The following is a 13,494-nucleotide window of genomic DNA, read 5'->3' on the forward strand; positions in this document are numbered from 1 at the left end:
TCTGGCAATTTTTGAAGTCAGTATGTTGGCTGACAAGAGGGAAAATACCATAAGCATCCACTCTTGGAGAAACTACTGTTTTGTCTATAATTAGACACTTAGTGAAGGATGAAATTAATCACCTCTTTAGCACCGTATGAGAGTGTATGGAAACAGCTATGTCACCTAGCCTTGGCTTTTTCTCCGGCTCTTCATCACCTTCTCCTTCATTTAGACTGTTTTTTGTGCCTCCAGTTGCACCTGCTCATGTCCTCACAGCCTGTGCATAAAAGACTCTTGTGGAAGGTCCCAGTGGTGGCATTTGAGGATTTCTTGTCATGGTGCTGTGGTAGCAAGGAGCAGAAACACACGCAGAGTAACTGTGCTGGCTCTGTGACAACCTGTGACATCAGTTACACTCAGCTGTAGGTTTCACAAATGCCTGTGTGTATGACTGCATGCACTCACTTGGAAAGCTGCATTTAAGGAAGGTGCCACAGTGGGAAATATTTAGAAAATTCTTGTGTAGACAAGAATCTGCACATGGAATTTCACACACCATTGCAGCTTTTCCAGTCATTCAGAGAAGCGTTTGCAAAAACACCCAGCCTAAAGCTAATCTGTCCTGGCTGCAGCTTATCGCTGACAGCGAGGGAAAGCATATCATGCCAGTAATTAATGTATTTGAAAATGCTGCCAGTTACCTGCCGATTTTGATCCTTGTTTTCTCTACAATGCCAGTAATTGATTTCTGTGCACATGAAGCAATAAGCTTCCTTCCGAGGAGAATGGTCTAGAATGTGCTGTTTTCTGATGCTCAATACAAATGAGATGCATTCTTTTCTTAACTTAAAAAGAAGTGCACAAAAGGCACAGATTTTCTGTGCCCTGCTATCTGTGACCTAATAGCTAGGAGCAGCTCAGTAAAAAAGTGCACGCTGCGTTTTGGAGTATGTCATGCGTTCTTCTTTACTATCATTGCTGTCAACTGCTTCTCAGTTATTAACAGTACTGCTCATCAGCATCACACCCAGTAAGATGTGTTGGTTAAACGAGTGGTGGAATGTGGGGCCTTTGCATTCATACCAGGCTCTTTAAAGTTCAGGCCTGATTACTTGTTTGGAGCACCACCAAATTGTAAATAATGATAGGGCTCTCAAAAGCTCTGTAAGAAATACATTGCAGAAGTTGCTGCTATTTCCCTTTTCTGCCCCATTTTCGTTTGTTCTTTGGGAACTGTTCTGCAAGAGAGCTAACTGCTGCAGCATGTGCTTTAGCTACTGGGAGTGCTCCTCCTGAGCTATGTGCTCAGTGTGCAGATGTGAATTATTTAACCCTCAGCTGCTGTTTTTCCAGGTTATGCCTCTAAAGCTTCTTTGCAACTATTACTTAAATGAAGAAGCTCATTGCTGGAAGATATCTTACTAAAGTAATTAGTCAGTCTTTTAATAGCAATTTAATTTTTATGGATAGTGCCAAGAAGTAAATACAACAGCTCTTAAAACAACCAAGTCTGTCAGCAGTACAAAAGAAATGAAGGATGTGCCTAAAACCTTCACCTGCATTTTCTTATTTCCTTCCTCCAGTAACTATCAGGATTGACTCAAAATGGTTCTGCAGCTCAGCAGTTATGGGCAGGCAGTCTTAACTGCTGAATGACACAGGAAGAATACAAGATGGAGAACTTGTAAGTGCACCAAAATTACTTTGATGCCGAAACTGCTGTATTTGCTACTTTGGGTCACAGTGCTTTTTATTTAAGAAGAAAAGCGCCAAAGGTCTTGGAACAAAGCAATTAAAAATGACGATGGAAAGTAAATACCTGAACCTGAAATCAGCTGGAAGACAGAAACCCATGCGGTAATCATTTCTTGTCTTAGCTATTTGTTTTTGAAGGTTTTTAGTTGACTTGCTGTACCCACTGAAAATATAGTTGGCAAAGAGTAGCTTTCCTTGAATGTACATCTGCCAAAGAAGAGAAGAAAACAATGCAGAATTGGCAAAAGCAACCATTTATTCTAGATGAAAACTATGGGTTGAGAAACAAACAAGCAAAGTTCTTAGGAGCTCTGACTTATAACTTTATTATGGCTTACAGCTTTCACCTTTCATGACTTACTCTGTTCAATAAAATACTGGGTTTCATTTAGGAAATCAAAAGGTAAAACTTTCCTAACCTCTCCAAGTTTTCAAAACACTGAGGCTAATCCCCACTGACTGGAGTGTGTAACTCAGCATTTTGCTTACTGCTTCATGGACTACCAAAACCCAGAGCTATCAACTCTGTTACTATTTCAGTTGAGGTATGGCAAAACATGGCATATTTGAAGATGAAAACAGACAATTAAGTTAGGCATAGGAAAAAGAACACTTTTTTTTCCCACATTTTTCTGTTTTGTGCTAGAACTTAACAATTCTTAGGCAACTCAGATTTGTGGTGCATTTTGCAGTATTACGATAACTGAAAGGAGAATTCCTCATGGATTTTAAAGTGTTTCTGTTGGATTTTGATGTGTTTATTGGGTAGAGCCTTTGATTTTGAGTCCTGGACTCAAAATAACCAGAGAAAATTAGATAAAAAACAAGTGCTTTTTCAACACGTTGCAAAGATTCTCCCACACAGCTGTGCGATGTGTGGAATATCCGTGTGAATGATCTCAAAATTAGAGCATGAAGAAAAGCCTGTCAAAGTTTTAGATATAATATCAATGGAGGTGAGAGCACTGTCAGCCTTTTCTTGGTGAGTGTAGGAATGATGGCATGATGGCCTATTGTCATTGTTGTGGCAGTGTAAAAGGAGCCTTTGTGTAAGTGAAAACTGGCTTCACTGGATTTTAAACAGCAAGAACAATTTAAGCAAACATTCTATCCAAAGCTGCTTGTGTTCTGGGATGTTCCCAGTCTTCCACAGCCGGTAACATCTGGAATATTTCATTGAAGATCTCAGCATGGAGGACAAAGAGTCAAGAATCTTTGAATACTTCAGGATAATCTTGGGTTTTTTTTTCTAACCTTGGTGATTCTGTGATTCTATGTTTGACTCAATGCAACAGTTGTATTCACTAGAAGGAAAGCCAGAGAACCACTAAACTGTTTTCGTCTTATGCTATTATTTATTCCTCTGTAATGTAACCAGTATTTAATATGATGTAGAACACTGTTTTTGCTCGTGGGTAATAGAGCAACAAGTGTTTTATATCAATTTTTTCAGTTTTATAGGTAGAAGTTATTACAATAGCCATAGTTTTACTGAAACATTTTTCTTTCAGTCCAGTAGGTTGTCTCATTATGAAGAGCTCTCTTTTCCTGCACTCACAGCAATGCAGAATTGGAAGGAGTAAACAGTGTATTTCATACCTGCTCACTGTTACACTGTCATACAGGTCCTTGTTTCTGCACTTCTTTGCTTAAATCAAATGTTGTGAGCTGTGTTTGTATCATAACAAAGCTCTCTTTGGGGCGAAGTTTTGGGTGTATGTCAGAAGGTGGAGATGACGGTAACATTTGGCCTAAGCTACTGATTCTGTGGCTGTAACGCTTCATCTGTTTTCCGCTTGAGATGAACTCTGCACTCATACATTCTGACTTTTCCAACTTTCTCTTGGTTTCCTATCCTCATTTCAGTTTCTTCCTCCTACTTTATTTGTACATGCATTCCTTGCCATGCGTATTACATTTTTCAGAATCACATCTTGCTCCCCATAACTGACTCTCTTAGGCTGCTCCCCCTTCCATTACCTACTTCTCATTGCACGGGTCCTTCTGATCTGACATGCAGGTTCTCATACTTCTCCTTCATACCTCTGCTTTTGCTCTCCCTCAGTTCTGCACGCTCTTTCCTTGTCTATGGTGGAAGCACAGAGAGCAAAAGAAGCAGCCTCTGGCCACCCATAGCCCAGCTTTCTGCCTCTGCTTCACATGTAAGGAATTTCTGCTTTGGTGTTGTCCCTGCTCGTTGGTCTGTTCTAGCCTTTGGGTATCCCACAGTGATAACTGAAATGATTTTCTCCTGCTGCTGCAAGCATTATGTTGTCCTGTTAAGTGCAACACCCAACACACCTCTTTGGCTGGCTTGCTTGTCATGGCTCCCTCAAGAATTTCAGTCCGAGCCCATTTGCCAGAACTATGTTGAGCTAACCACTGGCATCCTCCCACTGCCAGAACCTGATGGGCATGCACCATTTCTGTTACTTTCTTTAGAGCTTTGACTCCTTTTCAGCCTGGCTAAGGTGAAAACTGTAACAAGCAGACGGGGAAGGAGACTTTTGCTACTGCAGGTTGCCCACAGATTTCTTTAAAAACCTACAGATAGCATTGCTACATTCTGATAGGCGTGTTGTATAATTGTACAAAATGAAGAGGCTGATGGAGGTAGTGGATAAATCTCTTGCAAAGATGCAAAATCTGATGCAGTAGCACGAAATGCCTTGAAACTGCTCTAAGAGCAAGGCTGAGCAGGCTGCGTCTGGCACTGCCCATTGCATTATTGCATTGCATTGCCCTTTCCATTACAATTCACCTGGTTGATTCTGTGGAGTTAAGACATGGGGGAATTTTATTATTCCTGCCACCACAAGCAATCAGGTTGTGCCTTCTCTCCACAGTATGACCTTGGTGTAGCCCTACCAGAGTGAGCCGAGTCCAGAGTGTTATAAAGCTCAAGCTTTTAATGAAAGCTGAGAGAAAAACTTGGATGGCTGCATTTTGGAGTGGGAGGAGGTTCTTCCTCCTCTTGGGGCTCCACATAGTTCTGGCAAATGGCCTCAGACTGAAATTCTTGAGAAAGCCATGACAAACAAGCCAGGGCAAAGAGGAATGTTTTTTCTCCCCAACTAATTCTTCCACATAAAAAGGTGAAAGGTCAAAGATGAACTTTAATACTAATGAATTTCTGAACCGCAGAGCAGTAATATGTCAGAACATAAAAAAAATCAAAATAAAAAATGGGTTTTTTGTTGGCAAGAGTAGTATGGCTTTGTAAGCATATATGTATATATAAATATATATCAGTCCTGATTCTTTGTAACCTTTTGGAGAATGGGAATTTTTAAATATTAAACACAGACATTAAACAATCCACAGTAGGGTCTTGGGAGTTCATCCCATACTTTTTCTCTTCCTTCTGTATCTTTCCAGCTGACTGATGGAGTAAAATGGGGCTGTCTTTCAAGTTAGCACAAGTTCTCTTTGCCCTACTTTTGACTGAGACGGTCATTCTCAAGGTTAATTTCCTTCTTCCCTCTGTCTAGGAACATTTCATGGAGATTAGCAAACTTTCCATATTTATACTACGGAATAATTCTGTTGATTCAAACTGCCCCTTAGAGCAACCACTTGACAAATTTGTTTGTATATATACATTCACATGTTCAAGGGAAAAAAAATTATCACACTGAAGTTCATTTAAATGTAATTGCCAGAGTTGAAATACATTTAATGAAGACTTTGTTATCTGATTAGGTTTTGTAGTACCACCCTTCTTGGGGTGGTTGTGTACCAACAAGGGGTTGAGCTGTCCTTTTCATGTTACAGATTATCTGTGCTGATGGAGACATATGACTTTTACATCACTGTGGCATGTGCAAATAGGTATTTAAGCTGTGAAATACAGAGTATGACTTGTAAGCTCCACCTGGCTGGAGTGGCCAAGGGGTTATCAACAAGCAGGAATCCACCCCAAGGATGAGCAGAGCTCCAGAAAATATGACCTCTAAGGACAGGTCAACCGTGCTTCTTTAACATATAGAAGTGAAGGCTGAGTGTGGGAGTGTAGTTATGGGACAGGAGGGACACGAAGATGATCTGCTACAGAAAGTCAGAGAACAGTCTGTTTGCCATGGCCATGATAAACAAAGCAAGAACCAGTGGACTGTAACTGCAGAAAGAAAAATGAAATAGAGAAACCTGTCAGGCAATATGAGATATATATTTTGACATGATATTGCAGCTGCTCTATCACTGGGTCTGTTTAGTAGGTCTCTGAAGTTCTGTGTCACGGATGGCCCAGAGAGTTGATTGTGTGCAGGTGGGAATGGAGATGGACTCCATTAGTTGTCTCTTGACTATGAAGGAAATTAAGAACTCTTGCTGCAGGTCTGCCTAACTAAATTTGAACAATAGAACTGCTTGTTCAGTTGGATGACAATTAAAAGAGTGTTATTGTTCAATGGATGAATAATTTTGAATTAGATATTGAATAATTAATTGTAACTAAGCAAACAAAGAAATGGCTAGTCAGTGAGCAAATTGGCCTTTGTAATAAGAGATTAAGAGTAGTAGAAGCTTTGAAGTCAATGATCCTGTAAATTTCTGATTATGGCCCCTGTGGAATAGCTTTTGTGAAACTGAAAGCAGTACAAACCATTGTTGGGCATCTAGTCAGGTTCTGTGTATAAATAGAAGATTCCACAGCCTGGGTTGATCTCATATGCATTACTTTTGCTGGAGAAACATTAGCAAAAACACTATCATTTTGATTGTCTGCAGCAGAAAATGGCCAAGAGAATTTTGAATGGTGTCCCCAGAAGACTCTCATTCAGCTCTTGGATCCAGAGAAGTTCAAATTCACTGAATGGCCTGAAACAGCACAAATTTCTTTCATGCTGTTGATAAGCTGCAGAATCAGCTCAAAACATTCAGCCTGTGTCATAATGAGGGCACTTAAGAAGCTGGCAAGTCTTCAGTCAGCTGCACAGCAAATGCAATTACAGAACCCAGTCTTCCTTTAAAGACTTTGGATCTTGAAATCAGATGTAATGAAATGAATTGCTGTGATTTTCCCTCACCTTTTTCAGGGTAATGCTATTTTCTTTCATGGGATAAGAAATGTGAAAAACTCATTTGTGAAGGTCCTTATAGTGATAGTTTATCTTGCCTTGTACAACCACTTAGAAATGTGTAATGCCCCTTAACACTATGCTGACAACCTGCAGCAATCTGGGAATGGCAGCAACCATGTCACCAGTAAATTTCATGACATCTTCTTTACATCTTTTATCCCTGCCCACAGCAGGGGCTTGGATCAATACGATCTTTTAATGTCCCTTCCAACCTGAGCCATTCTATGATACATACATGCCTGAATGCTGGCTGGGGATGGGGACATTGGGAGATGCTAAGGCCAGGCTGTGGTTACACTTGGCTTTTTCTAGGTTTGTGCATATTTACACTTTCTGAGGAGGGGGGGGGATGGATTCCCCAGTACTTCATCCTACACCTTGTATCCGTGCTTGGATGGCTCATTTCTCTTCAGATGTCTGCTTTATGTGCATATGAATTTCACCACTAATGAAAAATCCAGCAGGTGCTACTGAGGGCAACCTTTGTCCCCTTCCTGCTTTGTTTCCTTTCTATTTTTCCTCTTCTGTCTCCCTTGTATATCATTCCCTTGTTCCACACTCAGCAGAAGGTTGCCAGGCACACAGCTTCTTGCTGCATAGGCCAGTTATCTGTGTCATGCCTGGGATAAGCGGGAAGCCTGGACACATGGCCTGAAATCAGAGCAGCTGCCTTTCATCTGTGGCCACAGGACCAGAGTGCCAGTGAAAGCTGTAGCCCAGCACAAGCAACTTTCCAGCTCCTGTGGCATTCTTAGCTTGCAGGAGTACGTTTCCAGCCCTATGGATCTGCTTTTGACTGCAGGTTCCATTCTTCTCTCTGTTGTATCATTGTCAGTCTGACTGCTCCAGAAAGTGGAAAACATTCCCCTGTAAGAATGGTGCTGCTGGGCCTCACTCACATCCAGAGGTAATTAGAAAAGTAATCATTCATTGCTTGTTTTTCCAGCTAGCTCTCATGATATGCAAACATTGTTCCATGTATTATGGCACTAATGAATGAAAGCAAGTGTATCAGCTTAAGTTTCATCTTTAACTGGAATGTGTTATTTTGTTTTTAACTCAGCACAAAACAAATCCTTTTGAAAAAGACAAGTTTTGCAAAATAATAGTAAATACCAACAGCAATAAAACCTTCTGCCTCCTGCCTTCAAGTCTACGGAATTCTGCAGGTATAGGAGCTGAATCCCGCCTACAGACCTTCAGTTGGGGCAGAAGAGAGAGGACTGTCACAGTGGCAAGAAGCCCACGCCATGCTCAGAGAGAAGCAGCTGCCCCTGACAGCAGCTGTGTTGTAGTCATACTTCTGCAAAATGATTTCCTCTAGGCATCTAAGGCTGCACAGAAAGCTGACTAAAAGTGGTTAATATCAACCAACATTTCCTTCTTGCCTAATGCACTGATTAGAATTTGAACTTAATCCTTTTTCTTTGAAGGTATGAATTCCTTCCCTTAAACTCACTTGTATTTATTTAGCTGAACAACAGTTATTTTAGTGAGAAATTAAGGATGGACCCTGTCCTTCGGAGTGAGCTAGGAGTACCCTTTTGAGTCATTAAACACAGAAGACAAGCATGTTTCATTTTGAAGTTTTTTTACCCAGTCATTTGAGGAAATTCCCAAGGGTATTGGTCCAGACGAAATCAGCTATCTGCCTCCAAAAGGAAACATGTAAAATTAAATTGTACACAATTTGAAAGAGACCTCCCCCTCCTAGGGACGTTACTTTTGCGTTATTGGAGCTTTAAAAATTAGGAATATGCAAAACTGAAACATTTGACGTGTGTGTAGCTGAAGATGAGGCAAAGAACCTTCTCGTGAACTCTGTGAGTTTTTGCCCCCTAATCCTCTTACAGAAGCTTTACCCAAATTAAAGCAACAACCTTGCATATGCTGATACAAGAACAGCTGCACAGCAGCTCTATCAGAGGCTCATTGAGGCCACCCAGCATCCTGTTCCTGCAAGTGTCTAGGAGCTGAGTAAGGGCTGGAAGAGCACTTACAGGTCCTGCCCTGGACCCATACTAGCCATAAGGAATTAACAACTCAGGGATTTCTTTAAGCAAACACTGGCATCGTGTTTCATAGCTGCCAATGGAGCTAACCTTCAGGAATGTATCTAATTCCATCTTGAATTGTCTTTTGGCTTCCACAACATCCTGTGGCAAATAGTTCCGCAATTTAATTACGTGCTGTGAGAAAAAGAATTTCCTTTTGGTTTAAATCTGCTGCTTATCTCTTCATTGGTGCTTGGTCATTCATGTGCTTTAAGAAACAATGGACAATTATTTCTTATTCCTTTGCCACTCCATTTTTTCTTTTTATAAGCTTTCTCGTATCTCATCTGTTTCTTTAGTAAGTTACCCTTTTCAGACCTTCCTTAAATGAACAGCCATTCCATGTTATATCCTTTTTTGAGATGTGGTGAAGACAAGCCACGTGCTGTATATTCCAGTCTGAGGAATGTTTCCTCTCTACTTACCCTTTCACTAAACAATAAATGTGTATGGTGTCTATTGCACTGAGGTGTTCAGAGATAGGTCTACAAGCAAATCCCAGATCTCTTTGCTCGGCATTAACAGCTATTGTGTCCATCTTAATAAGTAATTACGGGTATTACTGGGTATAAGTAATTACGAATCTTTTCTCCCATGTAAATTTATTGCCAGAGAATTTCATGCAACAACTGATTAGCAGTTACTGATCTTTGCACAATCTCTCTGGTGCTGCCTATGACCTGGAATCCTAATGTCTTTTGCATTACTGATTTTTCAGAACTACAAAAAGAGCTGTATTCTATCCTGAAGGTAGGGACTTCGTCCTTAACTGATCATTACTTCTAAATTTCAAGCAGCCTGGTCCCGTTTCTATGGTAGATGCAATGCTGTTGTCCAGTAGAAAAGAACAATGGCCCATTACAAGTTCCGTAACTTCTTCAAGTTATCATTTACTTTTGAGCTGCTCTGAAATTGACTATGTAAAATGCTCTGGCCCTTTCCAATTGGTGACTTCTGACAGAGTTGCAACCTAAAGCTTCTTGTCTTCTTGTCCTTTGCAAGTCACCTCGCTATGTAGGTAACACGAGGAGAGATGGAGCTGTCAACTCTGGCAGCTTTCCTTTGGTCCACAGGGAATGCTCATGCTCAGGCAGCATGCCTTTGGTTGAGCTTTGCCCTTCCAAGCTAGTCCCATGCAACTGTTCTGGTCTTGTTGGTAGATGAACCTGTTCTGGTTGAGCACTGTAGCAGCTGGATAAGTCTGCCTGGGAATTGCTTGAGGATGGGACAAATCCCTGGAAACAGGAAAGGCAGCTCCATCTGCGTAAGGTGCTCACTGCTCAGCTATCATCTGAAAGATCATAGGGATTGTAGCAGGTGAAACTGGCTCACACTCCTGGAACTGTTTAGCTGCTTGGCCTGATTGTTTGTCATCTGAGAGACATTAGGAGTATTGGTAGAAATCACTATTAGCACTTTCCTTTTAAAAGAAAACTCCATTATTCCTCAAATAACAGAGCTTTGTTCAAGCAAAAGAAGTGGCCACCTTGTCTTTACATTCAGTTTTTAAATAGCTGTAATTAAGGCCATGCTGACAGGCTAATTGGGTTTCTGGTTACTCCTCAAAATGTTTAGTTCCTATCTCTGAGTACCTGAGTACTGACTGAAACGGATCTTGTGCTGATGACTGTCCTTTGTAGCAGTGGGTTAAGGGTGAAGTAACAAAAAAATCAATGCCATCTAATACCAGCAAGTGGTTTTTAAAACAAAAGAAGCCTACACGCTTTTTCTAAGGACAATCTATTCATCAATCATAAGATATTGCTTGTTATCCTGATTTTTCTTTTTAAAATAATACATTATTTTCAATGTAACAGAACAGAAGCAAAGTGCACCTCTGTAGCTGGCTATATTAGTTCTTCAGAACCATTAGCAATCGTTCTCATCAGCAGTGGGTGATTTGTACTAACATGTGTCATTTCAGTTTTTTTGTGCAGCAGGCCCTTAATGCATTGTGACTTTACAGGATATTTTCCTGCTTTGTCTCCTCTGTAAACAACAGGAAGTGGGATTGGAAGTACTGAGTGTTTTTGTTGCATTTTGTTTTCCCTATTTATGTCACTTTGCCACCAAGAAGGGAGGAAATTATTATTATCAGGATGAAAGAAGTGGAGTGGCTGGAATTTCATCTTTTTCATGTATGTATTCTGTGGTTTCATATACTGCAAGCAATGTCAGATAGTCTGCTGGTGTCACCCAGTGGACAGATAAGTTGTTCACAGATGGGTGTTCCTCATGCAGAGTTTTCCTTTTTGCAGGAATAGCTCATTTCTGACTGACAGAAATAGCCCTAACTTTGCAGTAGCAGAAGTGAGAGGATATCTGAAAGCTCCTCTGTTCTGGTGCCATTGTCACTGCTAAAAATGTACAAAGTGAACACAGGATGCAGCACTTGTTCCTCACCACTATTAAGGAAGCGGACAAAGACTTACCAAACAACAGCTTGTGGGAGCTCTCTCCTACTGGGAGAAAGTGACTAAAATAACCAAGCAGACAGTGTTGTGGAAAGATGCGAGGATTTTTAACATCCAATTGTAATGCAGTTCTGTTAGATGCAAAACAAGGTTGTTTTGTCTTAGCCTAATGATAACTTGTGACAGAGGTGAACAAGACCTGGAGAATCCTCTCTTCACAGTATTGTAACAATACATTGTAAGACACACGGTGCATGCCTTGCATGCAGAGCTTTGATATAACAAACCACCTATGAAAAATCAATTAATTTCCTGCAAGAAATTCTAACACTTTCAGAGCACCTATGAAAACAGTATAAGTACTTTAAAACCAACTTCACTCCTTCTTCATCTTAGACTTTCTCCTGATTTCCAAAAGTACTCAGAATGCTGTTGAAGATTTTTTTTTCCCTTTTTTACATAGTGAAACACACTGTGTGTGATACGCTTTAAACTTTTTGCCACAGATTAAGTGGGGGATGGGAGTAAGTGCATAGCTGGCTACATCTAACTACTGACATTCACAGGAAGAAATTGTGTTTCTTTTGTAATGCTGTAGCAAGTGGCACAGGCTTCTTGCCCTTTGCAGGTGGATTGAGAATGACGTGATGTACCATGAACCTTGAACAGTTAAGAGACAAGTGTGAGGCTGTCATGCTCACATCCTATCTCTCCTATCACTCCTTCTGCAGGAGGAGTAGCATTCTTCTCTCCTGCTGGCCCAAATGTTGGTGGCATGTGGCAATCCCAAAGTTACTTTTTTTAACTAGATAACAATAATAGCATTATAAAGTTAAATCACTGACTGTAACAGTTTTAACATACCAAAAACATGCCAGGAGCTACGTTATGTCTCTTCTCCAACAAGGAACCTTTATGATCTGTAAATGCATTAGCAGAGGTGATGTTGTATTTGAGGAGGCGAAGGGAATCCAGGCAACCCTGAAAAAACAAGGGAGGTACAATGGTATCATTAAGTAGATGGGAAGTTCTGCATGACCAATTAAGCCAGCAGTTCCTTCCAAACGAGTCCTTAAGAACTCAATTGCATTATTTTTCTCTTTCAGAACAGGTAGCAGCAGTTCTTCGCTGTATACATTTGGTGGCAGAGGCTTCTAAATTTCTCAGTTTCTGTTTGAGAGTATATTTTCCTCAGAAGAAACTGTTCCAGGAGTGGTAGCTACCCAATATGCAACATCTCTATTGATTTGCCATAATCCTTTGGAATTCTGTCTTGAAATCTTCTGCCCCTACAACTAATGAGCAATATTTTAGCAAACAGATAAAAAGATAATTATTCCAAAAAGAATCTTGAAGTAAGTGTTCTACCACATGTAGGAAAATCAGTCTACTAATAAAACCCACCTGAGCAGAAGGCATAATTCTGTGTTTGTTCTGCCTTTCATACAGCTGCTCTATTTCATCTTCACTGGGATCTTTTCTTTGCGAAGATGAGACACAGACCACTATAATCTGCCCCTTAAAGGCCTCCGTGTTGTTAATGAGGTGATCATACTCCAGGTCTGACACATAGGGAATCCGATGATTGCTACACTGCATGTCTTCCCTTCCTCCCCCATCACAACTCTTCAAAGCACAGCAGGACAGGCAGTCTGGGATGTGACCCACAGCTTGTTCCTGTCACAGAGAGGAAAAATACTGGGGAAAATATTAGCGAGTTAGATTGCCAAATAAATCAAGGAAAGGTTGAGGAATTATTTTCAACCATCTTTTAGGCCCAGGCCCTAAGGTTTGCAGTCATCCAAATGTTTCAGGTATTTCTTAAGGTCTGATGCAAGCACAAGTTCTGTGAAGCTGCTGGCTTCTGCAAAAGCCCAGCCTCTGAAACCAAGCAGATAGGAGCAAGAGGGATGTGCTGTAATCAGAGGAGCTGGTCCAGCAGGCTTTGGTAGCAGCCAAGAACTGATGTCAAAGGTTTCTCCTTTATTATTTGAAGGTCTCATAGGCACCTCTTACCTCCAACAGCTGATTGTAGTACACTTATATTCATATGTATGTGCTACATATGTGTGTTGCTTTTATTTGTCTTCTCCAAGTGTTGTGAAGAGTAATGTGTTTGAGAAGCCCTTTGGTTCTGAGGTGGGGGAAGGATTCTGTAGTTGTTTGGCCCTGTAGGCCAAGGCATGCAGCAGAAGTGCCGAAACCCAG

At 40.8% G+C, this 13,494-nt stretch overlaps 1 pseudogene across 1 annotated transcript in view; it reads right to left on the minus strand.

Moving 5' to 3' along the window:
• LOC146545276 (uncharacterized) overlaps nt 1-13,494 on the minus strand; it is a 45,188-nt pseudogene that overhangs the window by 9,272 nt on the left and 22,422 nt on the right. Inside the window, exons 14-16 of the transcript XR_014885065.1 lie at nt 12,691-12,963; nt 12,151-12,267; nt 1,802-1,944 (exon numbers count right to left, since the gene is read on the minus strand). The product of XR_014885065.1 is annotated as an uncharacterized LOC146545276 (transcript). The remainder of the gene's footprint in view (nt 1-1,801; nt 1,945-12,150; nt 12,268-12,690; nt 12,964-13,494) is intronic.

The sequence above is a fragment of the Meleagris gallopavo genome, chromosome 1 (assembly GCF_905368555.1).
Source record: "Meleagris gallopavo chromosome 1, MGAL_WU_HG_1.1, whole genome shotgun sequence".
NCBI lineage: Eukaryota > Metazoa > Chordata > Aves > Galliformes > Phasianidae > Meleagris > Meleagris gallopavo.